This window comes from Pleurodeles waltl, chromosome 8, assembly GCF_031143425.1.
Source record: "Pleurodeles waltl isolate 20211129_DDA chromosome 8, aPleWal1.hap1.20221129, whole genome shotgun sequence".
NCBI classification, from domain to species: domain Eukaryota; kingdom Metazoa; phylum Chordata; class Amphibia; order Caudata; family Salamandridae; genus Pleurodeles; species Pleurodeles waltl.
In genome coordinates, this window is record NC_090447.1 from 1,176,719,361 (window position 1) to 1,176,738,241 (window position 18,881).

Below are 18,881 nucleotides of genomic sequence, written 5' to 3' on the forward strand. Positions count from 1 at the left end.
CATCATCAAAGAGGAGATGAACTCACAAATCAATGCCGTCACTGCATTCTGCTTTCACATCCCTGAAGATACTGAGGAAAATCTTCAAATAGCTCCCAACACAAGAAAAATGTTCACTCACACCTCAGTCTCCAGCAAATTGGTCTATGGGAACACCCTGTTTGACGGGAACACCAACCAATTCACCAGAAGACTACGATCTATCCAGAACTTTGCAACCAGGCTCATTCTCAACATTCCGCACACAACTCACATCACACCTCAGGAAGTCCCCACACATAAAAATCCCCCCCATACCTAGAACCAGATTAGGAGGGCAGGTTTTCTCTTACATAGTTCCTACAGCATGGAGGGACCTCACACTCTACATCGGAGCCTCCTCCTCCTCTCTGCTTGAATTCTGCAAGACACTAAAAACCTGACTGTTCAATTAACCAACCCACCCTAGGCGGGCTAGGCACACATACTTTTGCTGGGGATAGTGAACTTTACCAATAAACATAACATAGTATATAAAAAAGTGGTGGAGTAGAAGACATATATGCAAAACAGTCTTGACTCTAGTCCCCAGGGGAACAGTCCAGCCCGAACTGCCAGGCCAGGTCTTCCGTGGACCAGAAACAAGCATCTTGGGACCAGTTTGCATATGGCTGGGTCCAAACTAGAATGATATGACAAGCAAAAAAGACCAATTGATTAAACCCAGATCTGTGTCTGGGGGTGAATGTTTGATTTGTTTCTCATTCTGTCCAATATCTGTTCTTTTTGCATTTGTTGCCCTAAGTGGGAATGGTGTACCCAGACTTGGGTCCTGTGCTTGCTATGCAACCAGATTCAAGCTAGCCTGGCTGATGAGGGGTGATACTCCAAAACTGGTCCCAGGATGCTTGTTTCTGGTCCAGGGAAAACCTGGCCTGGTAGTTCGGGCTGGACTGTTCCATAGGGAGCAGGGTCAGCACTCATTTGCATATGGCTGGTTCAAACTGGAGTGACAAGGCAAGGAGAAAAACTGATGGATTAAACCCAGATAAGGACTGGGAGTGAATGTTTGATTTGTTCCCCATTCCATCCATCATCTTGTCTTTCTGATTTAGATTTCAGAAAAGGGGTTACACCGTAACAATGGTGAAAGATATCCTGTTCGCCAAAATCTAAATCCTATTGTTTCTTATAGGATTTAGATTTCAGCTGACGGGATGTCCATCACCGTAGTGACACAGTACCCCCTCTGCCAAAATCTAAATCAGACCTTAGACTCTGCAACACTGAGTCAATTATGCCTTCCCAGAAACAGGGTTAGGGTATTCCAAGATGGCACTATGGCCTAGATGTACGATCACTAGTAATAGCGCTTACCAAGTAGAAATGTTTTGTGGATCACTATTTGGTATTCGCTATTGCTAATCTACAAAGGGGTTATTTAGCACCTAATCCCAAAATAGCAATTCGTAGTCGGTCACAAATGGACCTACCTCATGACCATTAAGGAGCTAGGTTGCATTATGTGACCCATTACGATTCACTGCCATCTCAGGGATGATGGTTTGCTGGGGTCAGCAGACCACCGTGTCTGTGATCGCTTTTAAATTAAGGAAAACGGGATGTGTTTAAAAAGAAAAAAATGAAAAGTTTAAGTTTCATTTTTTAAGAGCAGGCAGTGGTTCCCTGCATCACTTTCTGCTCATAAAAAGTATTTTTTAACCATTCTCAAAGGGGAAGGGATCCCTTTAGGACCCAATCCCATTTGTGAATGGGTTGCCATTAACTCTGAGTTGGTGCTAAAGTGCCAAAGTTTTACAACCGCCTTTTGCTCACAAAATATTCATACGTACCAATATGAATCCTTGCTTGGAAGGGACGCCCTAAACACGCCCCTTAAAAATACTGATTCACAGACCCAAATTGTGATTTGGTAATAGGTTACTGAATAACAATTTGGGCTTTGTACATTTGGCAATGCCTTTTTTGCATTCAGAAATGGCCCTATTCTGCAAATCCAACCGTTTGTGACCCCAAAAAGACATCATATATCTAGCCCTTAGAGACTACAGTAATAAATCTGGAACAAATGCCCTTAGGAAGAGTTAGGGATACCATCTGGCACACCAACATTCTCTTACTTTTATTCTTGAAAGAAATAATGTACGTCTTTGTCTGTAATACTCAAACCTTTTGTTCCTATGTACTAAGGGATGGAAGCTGAAGAAGGTCTAGCCAGTCATTTAGAACCTAATAATATTCAACATGGCAACAATGACTATCCTAGATGCACATCCCTACAGGTTCGAAAAGTATGATATACATATGGTGCTACTAACACTACATATACACTTGTTGCCAATGTGTATAAACTGGAACCCATATCAGGACCAGTATGATACTAAATAGAGGAAAGTGAGACACACATATGTAAGCATTTATTGATTACAAAGATATTTGTTCGATCATATGTGAATTCAATTTAAAAGTCTCCTTGATACAATCAATCATCAATACCCATTTCGAATGTCTTAATGCAATTATTTAATATTTCCACAATAGTTATGGATCCCCATAGAAAATGTTTGACTTGAAATATCTTATTGGTTCTTATACTAAATAATGCTCAATACAAAACATAAAAATAAATGTATTTGCATACTTTTGCTAAATCAAATATTATAATTGTTCAATCAGATCATTGTGAGCATTAATCTAAAACATAAATCATTAGATTATATCATTGTACATTAGATTAAATCATTGCAAGTATTGGTCCAAAACATACAACATTTCATAAGAGGAAATAACCATCAACAGTATATTCTCGTTAAAAGAGAGATTGAAAAATTATTTTCAGTCCAAAAACTAATGTAGTTCACTGTTGAAAGATATGTCTTCTGCCCATACCGGTTGGGTGTTGGAATCACAGTCCAAGAAAATATGGAAATGTTTGACCATTCAAACATTTGATGAAAATAGCCAACACGTGTTTTGTCCTCTTATAGGACTTCTTCAGGGCTACTGGAAAGTAATAGTATTGTAATGTAAAACAGAATGTAAACCCATTTAGGAAGAAAAATATCTGAATTAGTGCATAATTGAGCCATACACAGGTCATGCAGGTGAGTTAATGTTCAAGATATTTTAAAACTATACTTGTGCAAGAGAAAAAGAGAAAGAAAAGACGCACTAAGAAATGTATAACATTAATTCTAAAATTGCAGAGTAATTGTGTTAGTATCCACCAAATGGAAAGTGACAATTTAACATGACATTTCCTTAACAAATCACCACATATTTCTATGTATACGCTATCTAAGATGTGTCTTTATTGCAGAACGTAAAAAATGGTAACTTAAAAATGGATGAATAAGAAACGAAAGAAAGTGTAAAAAAGTGTAAAAAATGGGAAAGAAATCATTTTAAATTGATGTTGTACCAAACAGCCCAATATTAGTATTTACTTATCCAAAGCAATCCAAAACCAACCCCACACACAAAAACTTAGTTATCTCATGTCAATCAAACAATAAATTCCAAAGTAACATGAGGAACAATCACTGAAGAGAAACAGAAGTTTATCCCAACTTAAATGTAAACTGCACATAGAAAGCATATTTATCTGGCCAAAGTCCAGAACATATCATTATGGATATTCTCATCCCCCCTTATATCTTAAGTCAAATGAGTATGTTGATACGATCAATCGACAACATATATATATTAATAATTCTTTCATACAATGACCCAATCAAATGACCTTCACCACATCTTCCAATGTAATTCATACTGTCATGTCTAAAAACACACATAAAAATATATGAACATGTTGTGAAGTCAGCGTAAAAACAAAAAAGGTCTACTAGGACATCTATCTAATTATGTTTGTTCACTGACCGAACTCTCCAGTTATGAGAATTTAAATGGAACCATGTAATATATGCATGTGCAACAGTTTTTACACCAAATAATCACTCAATATCTGTGAGTACCATTCATCTTTACAAGCAGCCAAAGACACCTCTGCACGACAAATTTATCTCGTATGAACTCTATTCTTAAGTATAGAGCTCAGAAAGTCACATTTGCCCTTGAATATATCTAACCTTTGTGACACAACCATCTCACCTGTATAAGAGTTACAAACAGTCCTGTATCAAACAGGAATCAATCCTTAGTAATGGTGTTGCCGCAATTGTCCGGCAAACATTCAATTCTACCCCTTTCAGTAACTTTTAAATCTCCACTTAATCCAATCAGCATACATCAAATACGTATCTCGTGATTTTAGACACCGTATGAGAGATACAACCCTGTGGTCGCCATCTTGAAAAATATTTCGTATGACTATTTTGCATCGTTAACAATACATTTCAGGATGAGTAACTACCAGACCTCGTTATATGATGTATTTTATATTATTGCCTTGTCACAACTGAAGTATAAACATTCAGTTTTACCCCTTACAGTACCTTTAAAACTCCTGTTTATTCAATCAGCCCACTTCAAATGCATATCACGTGATAATAGACGCCGTATAAGAGAGACAATCCTGTAGTCGCCATCTTGGAGTATACTTCATATAACCATTTTGCATCGTTAACACATTTAGAGCCTGTTCACCTGGAGCAATTGCCTTGTGATTAAAAGCCTGATAGAACTTTTGAAACACTTTCCTGTTTTTTTCAGACTTTGTCAACCCAGGGTCGTCTTGACTATCCTGGATACATGCTATATCATTGTGGGTTGCTTATATCTTTACTTTCTATGTAAATATTGTTTGTGCCTTCTCATCATACTATATTACTTTATCTTTCTAGCTTTTCACTTATCTTTGAGTTTTTGTTAAATTAGTGGCCTACAGTTACACTAGCAAGCTTCTAAGTCCGAGTTAAGTTGTGCATGGTCCCTCTCGTGGCACAGATCTGATAACAACCTTTCCAGCTTTCCCAAACCTTCTTGCAATGCTCTTTCGCTTCCTTCTCTGATTTTGGAAATTTCCATGGCCACTGGTGGTTACACCTCTTACGTAGGCTTTACATGCATCCTACATACTGTTTTTGGGGCAGTTCCATATATTTATACATACATACATTTTGGACTGAAGTACCTGAAACAAATGTGCTCGGGATAACAGTCACCTCTACATGATGCATTTATTACTTGGAGATTTACTGCCCACTGCTAAGTCCAGCAAGAGGGTTGCATGATCTGTCAAAAATGCTGCTTTACTTGGCCTGCACACCTACCTCATATGAACCAAAAATCTAATCTGGATTCATGGATATATTTTTATACTATAGAATGGATCTTCATTATTCTATCCCATCCTCGCCCGCCATAAATTGATGAGTCTCAAATCTTCTAAAATATTCTTAAGGCACCTTGTCATCTTATGGGTGATAAATGTGCCTGGACAGTGGATCTATCTAAGGTATTATTCATTAAAAAATAAAAAATTCCTCCCCATAGTCTTTTAGCCTTCTATTCTAATAGCCTGTTAAATGACTGCAGTAGGGGGTTCTGGATCATCAATATTTGAACTGTAATACCCTTCACATGTGAATTGACTGTACCCTATTTGCCGTGCTGCAGTAGCTCATCTCCTTTGCTCATCGACTTCAGAACTAAGCGCCTATCTTCCACTGGGTTTCACCTAACTAAAATGATTACACACTTAAAAAAGCATGATTGTGACATACATTTTACTGACTGAATCCACCTTTGATTGTTCAACAAAGCTCTACATTCCTGGTTGGTCAAAAGCATCTCTTGGAACCTGTATAATGGGTGCCGTGATATTTCAGATACTTCAAGATGCATCTCTGTCTTTTACTTGGCCTCATCCTGTTCACATTTCCAGATATAAAGCTATTCAAATTTGTATCCATTTTAACTACCCGTAGAATCATATTCTTGACCTCACATTCTGCACACCTGATATTAGGCCAATGAGGACTATTTTGTTTGTTTTTTCCTCACATGTTCCTCACCCAGTGAAAAACCTCCCCAGGAAACCCTATAGAGTTCCCTCGTATTTTGAGAGCCATTAGAACACAAAGGTGAAGGAGAATACATACCGACAAGATAAGGGTCCACCCACCTGATTTTGATGTGGGTGGACTTTAAGTTTGGCTATGGCGTAGACTACTCTATCACCACTAATGCCAAACCTCTAAGGCCTGACAGAGTAAAGGCCATCAGAGAAATGGCTATAACCCTGCCCAAATCCTTTTTTAGGCAGAGGTATAGGAAAGAAAAAAGACCACAGAGTCCAATCGGATCAACAACAGGCACATCAGGAGAAAGAAATACATCCACAACCAGGGACGCGCAAGTCATAAGTGGGGTGATAAATTTTAGTTTCCACACGTTTTCGAATACATAGGTGCAATTAATCAATAAGGGTTTAAGACATGTCCCCACCCCTAAACCTGATATTTTTAATCTCTGGAGTGAACTTTCTGAATTCCTTAGGAAGATCAGGCCCACTGTCTTTTTCTCTGATACAAACAGAATAGAAAAGGAACAAGAAAATAACACAAGTTTAAAGAACAATTCATAGTTTAACCCCTCAACCAGCTGTATGCCACATTAATTCCTGGAATTAGAACAAGTTGTATTCCGTGAAATTGACCAACAAACAATATAAAAACAAACACCTTTCAGAATTTGAATAAAAGGGAATGAGAACCTTCGTTTGAAATATCTAAATTGGAATCCATTATCATCAATCCAGCAGATAAAGGAGGAAAAATTGTGATTCTCCCCAGAGAGGTGTGTAGAAATGTATAGAACGGAATGTTTCAATCTCCTTAAGGATTCTAGAAATTACAAGAAACGTGACTAAGACCCAATGAAGGATATCATGGAAGACATACAATTCATGGTGAGTGCAGAGGAGGGGAGAAACTGGATAACGAAACAAGAGGAACAGTTTTTGATAGAAAAAAGTCTTTGAACTCCACATTTTTATATTCTGCAAAAAATACACAAGGGAAAGTTATCTCCCTATGGGAGACCAATAGTTTGTGGCATAGGTTCCATATTGGAACCACTATCAAAATTCACAGATCATTTCCTGAGACCCCTGGTAACTAGAATGCCATCCTATGTTAAGGACACAAAAGACATCCTGAATATTCTAGAAGACATGAAGTTAGACCCAATCAATGAAATACTTTTAGCATTGGATGCTGAAGCTTTGTATACAAGTATTCCACAAGAGGAATCATTAAAGGTAATCAAAAAGTTATTATCGGAGATATTATAGGATTCTATTTTGTTTTAGACTGCTTGTATATGGCCTTCACAAGGAACTTTTTAAAGTTTCAGGATCATTCTTATTTACAAGTACACTGACTTCTATGGGTAGCACATTTTCCATTAGTATAGCCTGTTTTATGTACACAATTTTGAGATGACACACATCCTTGATCATACAAACACATACTCAAGCAAAATCAGGAGATGAAAACACGATGTTGATGATATTTTATTCATATGGAGGGGAAGTGAGGTTGAGGCCCTAGACTTTGGAAACTGGATTTATACAAGAGATCAGTTTCTAAAATTTACAATGACCTTAAGCAAGAAACAAGTGTCTTTCTTTGATTTACACATACAAGCGTGAGAAACAGGCTTTACATGTGAGGTCTTTTACAAGCCAAATGATTGAGATAACCGTTTGCGACACAAAAGCTTTCACCTGAGTACCGTGCTAGACAACTTACCCATTGGCTAATTAAGCTTAGAAGAAACTGCACTAAGAAGAAGGACTATAAATCCCAAGCTGGCCTACTTGAGAAAAGATTACAAGAGAAAACTTTACCAAATAAGGTGATCCAGAAGACAATGAGAAGAACCCTTGTTAACAAATGAGTAACTTCCCCCATCTTACAAGAAACCCTTAATTGGTTGTCTAATCTGTGTTAACACATAAAACATACATTTCAATCATATGAGAAAAATAATTAGCGAACACTGGAAAATACTCACCTCTGGCCCATTAAAATTGGCAAATTCAGTGTTCATGTACAAAAGAAGCAGTTCCTTGAAAGATGCTTTGGTCTATATTGAGCCAAAAATAACTCCACACAATAGCTCCTTGAGAACAAATGGAACCTTCCACCAATTTCCACACACTACTCCTGTTAGCATTGTACTGTATGCCCTTTAACAAGAAAAATGAAAGAACAAAAAGGAGCTTTAAAAACTCCCTGGATCTTAAAACAACATACCAAGTGTGACTCCCCCAGTCTTAATGTCATTTCCATGATTATTTGCCCTTGCAGTCTTAAGTATATAAGAATGAAAATGCAAAACGTCTGCATTGGGATAAATGAGCACGGAAGGATGATAAGATGCAGAATGACGGTGACTGAATTGATGAGACACTTTCTTGAAAAAATTCATGTGTAGAATGACCTTGAATGGTATGTCATAGACAGGGTTCTCTGGGAGAAAACAACATGGAAGCCAAGTTGTTCCATTATGAACAGCGTTGGATGTACCGCCTCAACAGGTCTTTTTTGGGCTCAAATGAGGATTTACAATGGTTGCAGCTATCAAGAGACTGGTATCGACTTTAAGTCTATCTGTCTGGTCTCTCTGCTCCTCAATGTGTATTTACAGAGGAACTCCTTACAGATTTTAGGGCCAGATGTATGAATCTGGCCCAGTGCAATTCGGTAATTGCGATTTTTAAGAAATCGCAAATGCAATTACCGAATCGCAAATTGCGATACTGGCCCCATTCGCAGTTATGGGCCTGTTGGCCCATAGCTGCGAATTTATAGCTGCAAATTTTTTGCATTTTCGCAAATTGCGATTTCTGAAACAGAAATCGCAATTTGGGAAAAGCAAAGGGCCAGGGTGCTGGGGGCCTAAGGCCCCCTCTCCTGCACCCCATTTTTTTTTTCCCACATGTAAAGTACACACATGCCAAAAGGGCATGTGTGCTTTACATATCAAATTTAAAAATGCAGTTTTACTGCATTTTTTTATTTTGCACCAGGTTACCACCTGGTTGCAGGTCATGGTATTTTGCACTTGCAAAATACAATTCTGCGAAAAATCGCAAATTGCGATTCGCAAAATCCAGGTCGCAACGCAGAAAATCGAAATTTTTGCGATTTTCTATTTTTGGTCTGCAAATGCATTTGATGCATTGCAGACCCTGATTTTGCACTCGCAAACGGACGATTTTGCTGTTTGCGAGTGCAAAATCAGACAATACATCTGGCCCTTAACCCCTTGGTCGCTACAGACTTAACAATTACGCCCTTTGCTGCAGAGCAGAGGCGCCAAGGACGTAACTGTTACGTCCTGCGACCGGCTCATGGGGGGATTGCTAGCGCTTCCCCTTGAGCCTCCTACCCACCTCCCCAGGACAGGGATGGAATGGGAATCGCTGCCCCTCCCACCCCGCCCCCCTAGTGACGTCTGATGATGTCAGCGCACAATTGGACGTTGACCTCATCAGAGGCCACCCCCATCGCGCTGGATGCTCAGCTTGAAGCGCTTTTGGAAGAGAAACGCTTGCATTTGTCTTCCGATTGGGGTGTAGGGGCAGGCAGAGAGGCATCAAAGGAAAGGAAAGGCCTTTCCTTTCCTTTTATGTCTCTTTGAGCATTTCTACAGCCTGATCGCGAAGCGATCGAGGTACAGAAATGCCCTCTAGACACAAGTGATCTTTATTTACAGTATGTAAACAATGAAGAGGAGCAACCCCTTGAGCAAGGGTTGCTCCCCCCTCACCATGGGCAGATCGGCCTATTGTAAGTAGGCCGATCTGCCCCCAGGGGGGGCAGAAACCTCTAGACACCAGGGGTAAATTCTTTTAATTGTTTTTTTTTATAGTTCACCCGTAGGGAGTGACCCCTTAGGCAAGGGTTGCTCCCCTGGGGGGGCAAACTGTTTTTCGGCCATTTCTGTCCCCCTTGGTGGTAGATTGGCCTATTTGTATTAGGCCAATCTGCCCCAGGGGTGGCAGAAACCACTGTACACCAGGGATTATTTTCAGGTCAATTTCATGCAAGGGGAGTGACCTCTTAGGCAAGGGTTCCTCCCCTGGTGGGCAAATTTATTTTAGGCCATTTCTGCCCCTCTTGGGGGAAGATCAGCCTATATTTGTAATGCCCATCTGCCCCCAAGACACCAGGGAAGTATAATTTTTTTTTAAAAGATGGTGGGAGTATAGCCATACCCTCACCGCAATTAAACAGGGACAAAGTTGTTCTGCCCACCTGTGGGCAGATGGGGCAATTACCACCAATACACTCCCGGGGGAAGGGGCAGAAAGCCTACGAGATGCTAGGGAATTTAAAAAAAATAGTGAGGTGGTGGCTACCAACCAGTATGGGCATGGTTATGTCCCCACCCCAACTGAAGGGTGTAAGAGTCTTTCAGCTCCCCCCCCGCACACTAAAAGATTTGATCCCAATGGCAATCAAGAGGACAATGGATTATTTGGGATTTTGATTTTATATTTGGGCCAATGCGAGCTTGGCTAACTCTCAAAATTTCCCACTTGGAATGGTGAGGGCTGCACTTTTTGGACGCTGCCATATAGAAAAATCTATGAGACCTAGACACATCTAAAAACTAAACATTTGGTCCAGGGCGGTGTGCTTCACGTACACCCCGCTCCATTTTCTTACCCACAATGCTCTGCAAACCTCCAACTTTGCTTGAAATCACACATTTTACCCACATTTTTGTCATGGAACCTTCCAGAATCTGCAGGAATCCACAAAATTCTTGCCACCCAGCATTGTCGCATCTATACCAATAAAAATTCTGCCCCCCTTGTCAGCTTAAAAACGTTTCTTTCCAAACTGCCCTTTTGGACCCGCTTTGGTTCCCCCTTGATTTAGACATGGTTTTGGCTCTTCCCTGTCACAGACACTTGGCCCATCTACAAAAGTGAGGTATCATTTTTATCAGGGGAATGAGGGGAACATTGGGTGGTAGGAAATTTGTGCCGGTACGGTGATACCTCACAGAAATGTGGGGAAAATATGATTTTTTTTAGCTAAATTTAAAGTTTGATGAGGATTCTGGGTAAGAAAACACTGAGGGATCCACGCAAGTAAAAAAAAACTGGACACCCTTTGGGTGTCTCGTTTTCAGAAAAGTCTGAGTTTGGTAGTTTCCCTAGATGGCTGCTGAGCCCAGGACCAAAAACAAAGGTGCCCCTACCCCCCGCAAAAAACTGGTAGTTTTGTATTTGAATATTTTGATGTGTCCATATAGTGTTTTGGGGCATTTCCTGTCATGGGCATTAGGCCGACCCACACAAGTGAGGTACCATTTTTATCAGGAGACTAGGAGAAATGCTTGGTGGAATGAAATTTGTGGTTCCTCCATTATTCCAGAACTTTCTATCTCCGAAATGTGAGGAAAAAGTGTTTTTTTGCCAAATTTTAAGGTTTGCAAAGGATTCTGGGTAACAGAACCTGGTGATAGCCCCATAGGTCACCCCATCCTGGATTCCACTAGGTGTCTAGTTTTAAAAAACGCACAGGTTTGGTAGGTTTCCCTAGGTGCTGGCTGAGCTAGAGGCTAAAATCCACAGCTAGGCACTTTGCAAAAAAACACGTCAATCTTCTTTGGGAAACTGTGATGTGTCCATGTTGTGTTTTGGGGCATTTCCTGTCACGAGCACTAGGCCTACCCACACAAGTGAGGTCCCATTTTTATCGGGAGACTCAGGGGAAAGGTGGGTGGAAGGAAATTTGTGGCTCCTCTCAGATTCCAGAACTTTCTCTCGCCGAAATGTGATAAAAAAGTGTTTTTTTGCCAAATTTTGAGGTTTTTGAGGTTTGCAAAGGATTCTGGGTAACAGAACCTGGTGCGAGCCCCGCAAGCCACCCCATTCTGGATTCCCCTAGGTGTCTAGTTTTAAAAAATGAACAGGTTTAGTAGGTTTCCCTAGTTGCTGGTTGAGCTAGAAGCCAAATTCCACAGCTAGGCACTTTCCAAAAAACACGTCAGAGGTCAATGTAAAAATGTCCTTGTTGCGTTTCCTGTCGCGGGCATTAGGCCTACCCACGTAAGTGAGGTACCATTTTTATCAGGAGACTTGGGGGAACACAGAATAGAAGAACAAGTGTTATTGCCCCTTGTCTTTTTCTACATTTTTCCTTCCAAATAGAAGACAGTGTGTAAAACAGACGACTATTTGAGAAATGCCCTGTGATTCACATGCTAGTAGGGGGACCCCAGAATTCAGAGATGTGCAAATAACCACTGCTTCTCAACACCTTGTCCTCTGCCCATTTTGGAAATACAAAGGTTTCCTTGATACCTATGTTTCACTCTTTATATTTCACCAAATGAATTTCTGTATATACGGTATACAATGAAAACCCATTGCAAGGTGCAGCTCCTTTATTGGCTGTGGGTACCTAGGGGTCTTGATGAACCTACAAGCCTTATATATCCCCGCATCCAGAAGAGTCCAGCAGACGTAACGGTATCAAACATCTGACATTGGAGGAAAAAGTTACAGAGTAAAACGTGGAGAGAAATGGCTGTTTTTTTCACCTCAATTTCAATACTTTTTTATTTCTGCTGTTATTTACTGTAGAAAAACCTTGTAGTATCTACACAAATGACCCCTTGCTGAATTCAGAATTTTGTCTACATTTTAGAAATGTTTAGCTGTCTGGGATCCAGCATTGGTTTTATACCTATTTCTGTCACTAACTGGAAGGAGGCTAAAAGAACCAAAAATAGTAAAAATGGCATATGTCCCAGTAAAATGCCAAAATTATGTTGACAAAATGTGGTTTTGTAATTCAAGTCTGCCTGTTCCTGAAAGCTGGAAAGATGGTAATTTTAGCACCACAAACCCTTTGTTGATGCCATTTTCAGAGAAAAAAGCACAAGCCTTCTTCTGTAGCCCTTTTCCCCATTTTTTGAAAAAAACTGAAATTTTGGCTGTATTTTGGTTAATTACTCGGACGCCTCCAGGGGAACCCACAAACTCTGGGTACCTCTAGAATCCTAGGATGTTGGAAAAAAAGGACACAAATTTGATGTGGGTTGCTTATGTGAACAAAAAGTTATGAGGGCCTAAGCATGACCTGCCCCAAATACCCAAAAAAAGGCCTGGCACCTGAGGGGATATTGGCCTGGGAGGGAATGGGGTTAATACACCACCTCATATGTGTTTTTAGGACACATAAATAGGGCCTAATTCCTACATTTGTAGTTGACATTTCGTGAGATCCACAGAACCCAGTGGGATTTGCTAGGCCCCATGGTATGTGTTTTCATGCCTATAGATATGTCTCTTTATGTTGGAAGTGGTCTTTCCATTTTTGTAACCACAAGAAACTCACTTTTTTCAAACCTGAGGAAAATCACTATGATTCTTAGAGTCTGCAGATTAATGGGCTTTCTAAATACAGCTGTAAACTCAATTGCCCGAGCTGAACTGCACCATGAAACCATGCTGCTGCCCCTTAACAATAACCACCATTCCGAGCAGTCGGCTGTCAAGCGGTTGGGAGACTCTGGACTGGAACGACGTCAGAAGAACCTGCTGATGCCTTTACTCCACACGCCAACTTCCCTGGACACTGAAATATGGGTTTCCTCTCATAAGAAACTGTTCAACTGTAAGCGGATTTTGCACTAGTAGGTGTACTTCAAGACGTATCCTCTTTTTGAAGTAAGTTGGAGAGAGGAGGGCCATTGTAACCTTGCTCACCAGAAATTCGAAGAGCAGTTCCACTTTAACTGCAAAAAATTAGACATTGAAAGACAGTTGACTGAAGGGTTTCTTCAGCGGGGTCATTTTAGTAACGGGATGAGGTATGTGTAAACATTTCAGTGATTTTTTACCTTGTGGTAACTAAAACTCCACATTTAGAATATACCAACCTCTGACTAATTAATAATAATTCACAAAGTGTATGACTAGAGAGGGGTGTCTCCCTGATCTGACCAGGAACAAGAACACTAGGGTAGAGATGTGATGATTGATTCATCTACAGGGAGCAAGTTACATGCACAACAGTATTGTAAACTCCCACTAATTTTTGGGTGAGTGATTTCTTTTAATTAACAAATTATATTTTTATTCTATCATTCCTACAGGTGTTGATCAAATGTAATTAAGTAATGTAAGGTATGAAGAATGTTAGGCCTCATGAACGCTGCACGGAATAAATGTATTTATAAGCAGGGAGCCCTAAAAAAGGTCATAGACATGTACAGGCTTTGGAGAGGCCGAAACATAGATGTATGGCTAGATGAGACATTAAATCTCATTGAATACCCAAACTATTTTTTGCAATCATACCAAAAGTACCCAACAATAAAGGAAAATTCTTTGTTTACATTTGGGTATTTGTATTGTTAATCTGGATCCCTGCAACTAATTCAGCAAGCATTTATATAGGAAGTCCCAGCAATGGTTGAGTCCACCGAGGTGGTATGCCATGAGAAGTTGTGGGTGAGGCGTCTTCCACAAATCTTTTAGATTCCTGTAGGTTCCTTAGAACAGCTTTGTTTAAAAAAAACTTGGCATCTTTAGTGATTTCTAATGACAATAGGAAGGTTATGCATAGGATTTTATTCTGTCTCTCTCACTCTCTAGTGTGAGTTCATATATGTCCGGCCACCCAGTCAGAATATCGCTGACATATAGATATATATTTTACTGTCCGTCACTGCCAGGCAAGCCCTGGCTATGAGGGACAGGGAAATGGCAATAATGTTCCCCTCGCCATGGGAGGTGACTCCGATGGGAAAGGGAGCATTACACTTTTTATTTTCAAAAAGTGAATCCCCAGTACTGGGTTTTCTTTTTTAACAAAAAAAAGAAAACTTGTGGCGGTTGTGTCTTTGGCAGCAGTGCTTGTGGCGGCGGTGTCTTTGGCAGCGGTACTTGTGGCGGCGGTGTCCTTGGCAGCGGTGCTTGTGGCGGCGGTGTCCTTGGCAGCGCTTCAGCTGCTGGCGGTCCTGTCTTGGGCAGCGGGGCTGCTGCTGGCAGTCCTGTCTGGGCCAGCGGGGCTGCTGGCGGTCGCTTCCTGGGCAGCGGGGCTGATGCTGGCGGTCGCCTCCTGGGCAGCGGGGCTGCTGCTGGCGGTCCTGTCTGGGTCAGTGGGGCTGCTGGCGGTCCTGTCTGGGCCAGCAGGGCTGCTGTCGGTCGCCTCCTGGGCAGCGGGGCTGATGCTGGCGGTCACCTCCTGGGCAGCGGGGCTGATGCTGGCGGTCACCTCCTGGGCAGCGTGGCTGATGCTGGCGGTCGCCTCTTGGGCAGCGGGGCTGATGCTGGCGGTCCTGTCTGGGCCAGCAGGTCTGCTGGTGGTCGCCTCCTGGGCAGCGGGGCTGATCGCGGTTTTCTCCGCCGTGCTGATCTTCCCAGACTTGCTGGGTTTCTTGTGCCCCTTCCCCACCTTGGAAGGTGTCACAGCTGACTCCACACTCCCACCCTTACCCCTGGGAACGGCTTTGCTGGCTGTTGTCTTCCCCCTCTCCCGCCAGGCACTTGTCAACTTTTGATGCTTGACAGGTGGGGGACTGTCTGTGCTGTGGCTCCTTGCCACACTGGCTGCCCTGCTGCCTGGTGCACTCCAGAATCCGGTGACTACTGGCACCACTGGTCCCGCCGACGTTGTGGCTGAGGTGCTAGGTTGGGATCTGGAGAGTCTGGTCCTAGGAGACTGACAGGGTGGGGGAGGTGAGGGAAAGAGGTCAAGGGTGGACAGGAAAAGTTTCTTAGGAACACTGGGACGGGTAGCTGGAGGGGGTTTGGGAGTGGAGGAAGAGGTTGTGGTTGTAGGAGGTGTACGTTTGGTGACTTTGGGTGAAGGTGCATGCGCTGGAGGCTGTTGTGAGGTGGATGGCTGTTGGGTGGGTGTGTGTCTGCGTTTGTGTACCTTGGGAGGTGGCATCACAGGCACACTGGGAGAGGACACAGGGGATGTGTGAAAGGTAGTGGGGGTGGTGACTGCACGTGAGCGGGGTGTGGTGGTCAGTGTGCTGGTGATGGAAGTAGTGGCTGTAGATGTAGTGCATGCAGGTGTGAGTGAAGACGAGACTGGGAGGGAGGAGGGGGACACAGTGGAGGCAGTGGATGTTGCTATGTCTGCATGTGTGTGATGCTTGCATGAGTGCCTGTGGGATGTGTGGTGCTTTTGTTTGCCTGAGCTTCCTTTGTGTGTTGAGGTGTGTGCATGTTGGTCTGATGGTGTGCTTGCGGTAGGCTGAGGTACAGGGGATTGGGTCTGGGTAGAGGAAGTTGGAGGGGGGAGGCTAGAGACAGGGACAATGGCTGCCATCAGTGCTGAGGCCAGAGTCTCAAAAGCTCGCTGAAGGGCTGCCTGACCAGAATGAATGCCCTCCAGGAATGCATTGGTTTGTTGCAACTGTCTCTCTACACCCTGGATGGCATTCAAAATGGTAGACTGCCCAACAGTGAGGGACCTGAGGAGGTCAATGGCCTCCTCACTGAGGGATGCAGGGGTGACTGGGCAGGACCTGAGGTGCCTAGGGCGAAGGAGATGCCCACCCTCCTGGGTGAGCGGGCATGGGGCAAAGGCTGAGGGGCTGCTGGGAGGGCGGTGCTGGAGGGGGGGTGGCGGCTGTACCTGTAGATGCGGGGGGCACAGATGGGGCCGCCACCACAAGGGAGCTCCCATCAGAGGACGAGTCCGTATCACTGGTGTCAGCTCCTGTCCCCGCCGTGGAGCTCCCCTCGCCCTCCGTCCCACTGGTGAAATCAGACCCCGTAATGTCGCCCTCCAGGGCCATGTGGGATGCAGCTCCCTCCTGCTCCGGTGCTACTGCTCCTCCTCCTGATGATGCTAATGCACACATGTACAGGGAGACCACAAAAAGTGGGGGGAAGACAGAAGAAAGACATGTCGAGTGCATGCATTATCGCTACCGTTGGCGGACACGACAGACACAGAAGCCCCCTGCACTACTTAGCGCACTTGGGGTCCACTATTCAATCCCTGGGACAAGGCATACAAGGCTATGGCCGATATCTGCACACATGGATGTCAAAGAAGCCTGACTAGGTGTAGTTGGCACTGTACCCAGGTGGGGTGGGGTGCCACAGGGTCTGCCTGAAAAAGGGGACTTAACTAGCACACTCGCCCTGGCCTAGGGAAACCCACAGCCCACCTCCCCCACCCAGACACCTCCACTGCGCGCTGAATCAGCTGAATGAGAGTGTACTCACCCCCTTGTTGCTGCTGTGATGCTCTCAAGCGTCCATCCAACTCCGGGTACGCCACCGCCAGGATCCTGAACATCGGGGGGGTCATGGTGCGACGGGCACCCCTCCCACGTTGGGAGGCCATCCCCAGCTGGGCCTCCGCCGTCTTCTTGCTCCAGCGGCGAATGTCCTCCCATCTTTTCCGGCAGTGGGTGCTCCGTCTGTGATAGACCCCTAGGGTCCGCACGTCCTTGGCGATGGCAGGGGAAAAAGAGAAGTTATTACCAACTGCACCATCACAGTCATTGGCCCGCATCCCTATCCTTGCCATGTGGCACATGCACTCACCGTCGTTCCATACAGCATGCTCCCAGTGTACTTACCTGTTTGTCTGGAGGACCGAAGAGTAGCGTGTACTGGGGGAGGACCCCATCCACGAGTTTCTCCAACTCCTCCAATGTGAAGGCAGGGGCCCTTTCCCCAGACGCACAAGCCATTGTCTCTTGCAGACTGAGGTCACAGCAGCACTTGCAGTGTAGGTCCTCTCCTGTCGAAGATCAGGTATCGAGTGATTGAACGGATAGAAAATGGCGGTCACGTCCGCAGCGGTGCGTACAGTCACCGCCGGCATACATCGTCATTGGCTCCTGGGACCCATAGGGTCCAATGTTATCCAATACAGAATTGCGCCGTGGTCTTCGACCGCCTACCGCGACGGTGTACAACGCCAGCGCAGTTACCTCACATCTCATTGTCCCACTTTACAGGTCAGGCAGCCGCCATTTCAGGGGCCCACATTGCTTTATTTTTAACTGCGTCACACATACCTAGGCCTTGCCTCAACACTCATACAGACTAAATTCGGGTTATGAATGGTTTTCTGAGTAAGCTGTGTTAACGTACCTCTGAGTTGGTTGACTCTGTGCTCGCTGTTGTCCTTCATAGGCACTGTCCGCTGGGACATGTAACGAAATGGCGGCATCCTCTGGTGTACAGACCGCTGGTTGCCCTGTCAACAATGGAGGAAAGACATGTAATCATCACCTACAGGCTTGATCGTGCCACAATCCTGGAACTGTGTGCCCAGTTGGAGCCAGACCTGATGTCAGCTATCCGCCATCCCACAGGAATCCCCCCTCAAGTGCAGGGGCTGTCAGTACTCCATTTCCTAGCAAGTGGGTCTTTTCAAACAACAGTGGCCATAGCAGCAGGGATGTCCCAGCCTATGTTTTCCAACGAGTTGTCCAGAGTGTTGTCTGCCCTGCTGAATATCATGCGGAGCTACATCGTGTTCCCTCAGGTGGAGGATTTGCCTACAGTGAAAGGTGACTTCTATGCCCTGGGACATATCCCCAACATCATAGGTCCCATTGATGGAACACATGTGGCCCTGGTCCCCCCGCAGGAGTGAACAGGTGTACAGAAACCGGAAGAGTTACCATTCGATGAATGTGCAGATGGTGTATTTGGCCGACCAGTACATCTCCCATGTTAATGCCAAATTCCCTGGCTCAGTGCATGATGCTTACATCCTGCGGAATAGCAGCATCCCTTATGTGATGGGGCAACTCCAGAGGCACCGTGTGTGGCTATTGGGTGAGCACCTGGAACCAAATCAGTGGGGATAGTTGTCTGGGTCTGGGGATATCCCTACAGGTTAGTGTGTGTCTAACAGTTGTCCCTCGCCATTTGCAGGTGACTCTGGCTACCCCAACCT